Genomic DNA, 3,046 nt, shown 5'->3' on the forward strand with positions numbered 1-3,046 from the left:
AAAAGGCCAAAGATTGATACCACACCATTTTTAGAGCTTTAAAAAGGAGGATAAAATTACCACGGAATTAGTTTGTCATTAAACAGCCTGATAGAAGGAAGATATTATCACCAATGTAAAGCACTAGTCACACGCCACCCTGATAATAGATGGTATGCCTGTGACTAGGTAAGGTTTTTTTCAAATACGACATGAAATGGCTTTAAGATTGCGAAGAGTACGATCAAACTCCTCAAGTATTATAAATAAATATAAATATTGCTAGTGCTAATCACCCTTACTTGCAGTCGAGGACTGAATTGCGAAGGGCGCGGCTCACGACATCGGGCTGAAAGCATACAAAGGCGTCTCTGGCTGCCGCTATACAGTCCATGTTTGATGTAGAAGCACAGCACCACAGCTAGATGTTAATTAGCTGTGAGTCGATATTGACGAGGGAGGAAAACCGGAGTACCCGGAGAAAAACCCTCGAGTCAGGTTGAGATCGACTGAAACTCAGCCCACATGCTGGCCGAGGCCAGAATTGAACCTCGGCTCGCAGTGGTGGGAGGCCCGATAGATAACCACTAAGCCATCCTGACTCCCTCAATATTGTCGCAATTAGTTAATATTTCTCTAGAAGGATTTCTTTTTCTAGTACTTTTAAGCATTCTTTTATTGTCTCTCAATTTACCGCTTGGAATTTTCTGCTCACCAAGATGGGCAAAAAGTGTAACAAGATATAACATATAAAGTGTCACTATGATAAAAAAATCACTTCTTTTTTTCGTCAGAATTTGAAGTGTGTTTGCTTAACACATGCCTGGCAAAATTTTGAGTTTTGATTTATGTCCAAAGGCTGTTTAATTTGAGAGTGGATTCCACGTTTCTCCATTACTCAAGTTCAAAACTCACCGACTTGACCTCGGATCGTTGGATCTAGGGAAAGTGACGTCATTCACTCAATAGCTTAAAATATTAGCGTGTAAACGCAGTTAATATATTATGTATGCAAAACACGAGTTTAAAAAATCTGAAAGCCCGAAACTCCCGTGCTACATATTGCATTCTTAAACTAGTGAGTCTTTGACGCCATTTTCTCCTCGATCCAGCTCTCTCAAGATTTTGGGTCACTTAGTGTTTAGTTAACATAGTTTTGAAATCCAAAGAAAAAAAACTATCAGATTTTTTATCATAGTACCACTTTGACAACTCGCAAGCATGACACCCAATAGAAAAGAAGCATTCAGGTCACGTGAATGCCCCTATAGATCACGATACTCTTCAAATAGGACTCTAGTTGGTCGTGTTAAGTAAGATTTCAAGACCTTTGTTTCATCTGCGCAACTTTTTGATTCTTTTATCCTCTTCGAGTCCTTTTCAACGTTCCGCGTTAAGGTTGTATTACATAATAAAACCAATTTTATAAATATATTTTGTGTGTGTGTGTATTTCTGTTTTTATAGGGCTTGGAACAAAGATTATTTTGAATTTTGCTTGTTGTAGCGAGGCTAGGAAGTCGAATAAACACTTAAACAAAAAAAAAGTATTTTACAGTTGAAGCTCTCACTGCAACCACTCTCGTAAGCGACCAGCTCTTGTTACGACCACAATGTAAATTCTCGTTTTAAATGTCACTTAAAATCTCTAATTCAAGGCTCTCGTAAGCGACCGTTCCCGTAAGCGACCGTGATCACCTATGGAATTACCCAGCTGGACCTTCTCATTGTTTTTAAGCTCTCGTAAACCACCACTCAGAGTCTCATGTATGTATGACAACACTTTAATAAAAACCCAACCCACCGGCTGCGCTTTTGGACGGGTGTTGTTCAAACTTGGCACCAGGAATGTACATCAGATAAGACACAAGGTTACACCCATTACTGTGTTATCATGGCAACACTCTCGTTTCCCCTCCCTCTTTGCAATGAACCAAATATCTCGTATTTTGAGCAGATGAGTATTAGCAGATGGTCAGATTTGAAATGCATTAGCTACCCATAATGCTTTACATCTCTGTATAAGCTTAACGAGAGTGAACATGTCTTATTACGACAAGAAACGACAAAATCAACCCTAACCTCAGGAAAAATTGTTACCATGGCAACAGCATAGGTGGTATTATTTTGTCTCACTTGATTTAGATTACTCCTGTCAACTTTGAACGACAACCATCCAATATTTTCGGAGATATTCTCAAATTTGTGATTCATGACAGTCATTTGCAATGATCTTGACGTCATCATCTTTTAAACAAAGACTTAAATATCTCTAGAACGGAAGAAGGTATTCCAAAATAGAAAACACCATTCTTCATCAATTTGAAAATAAGCGAAAGATATTTTTGATTCATAGGCACTTTAATTTATGGTTGTATACTACTTGTTGCATTTGGAAGTGAAGTGCTGCGAGTGAGATGTGGAAGTATTGAGTAATGCTTTTTGGGCATGATCTTCGCCAAAATTACGTTTTGTCCCTCAATAAACCTAGAACAACCAGTTATGTTTCTTAGTTCTATTTTCTTACGTATCAGCTAAGTTGCAGAATGCGCTACCTGATTTTATCCGCACCACTGAGTTTACTGGTTTCAAAAGACAATCCAGGGCCGCATTTTGTACAGCGGTTTTTCTTTTTAATTAGTATATCTTTAAATATTATGCATTTAATATGTATCTGTATATGCTATGCATTTTAGCTGTAAATGTAGTGTCTCTAAGACATTAGGAATACATTTTATGCATGCATGTATGTATGTTACCTTTAGTGGGGCGCGTGCGCACACTTTGTAATCTGCGACCTTCAGTGCTTACCACATGACAGATGACAGATAAAATGACTTTTCCCTTTGGGATTTGTCAAATATGGTTTAGGGGCCGACATATCTCTCCCTCAATGCAGTACCGGGAGGCAAGGTCGGTAGCAGAAAGCAGCGAAGGGCCAACTGCGTCCAAAAACGATCGCACGGGCCGAAATCCCGGGATGACTCGTTGGTAAGACGCTCCAGCGCCGGGTCTAGAGGTACTTCGTTTTTCTCTCTTGTTCAAACATTCCCTCGGCGCATGCGTAA

Source organism: Montipora foliosa, chromosome 10 (genome assembly GCF_036669935.1).
Source record: "Montipora foliosa isolate CH-2021 chromosome 10, ASM3666993v2, whole genome shotgun sequence".
Lineage (NCBI taxonomy): Eukaryota > Metazoa > Cnidaria > Anthozoa > Scleractinia > Acroporidae > Montipora > Montipora foliosa.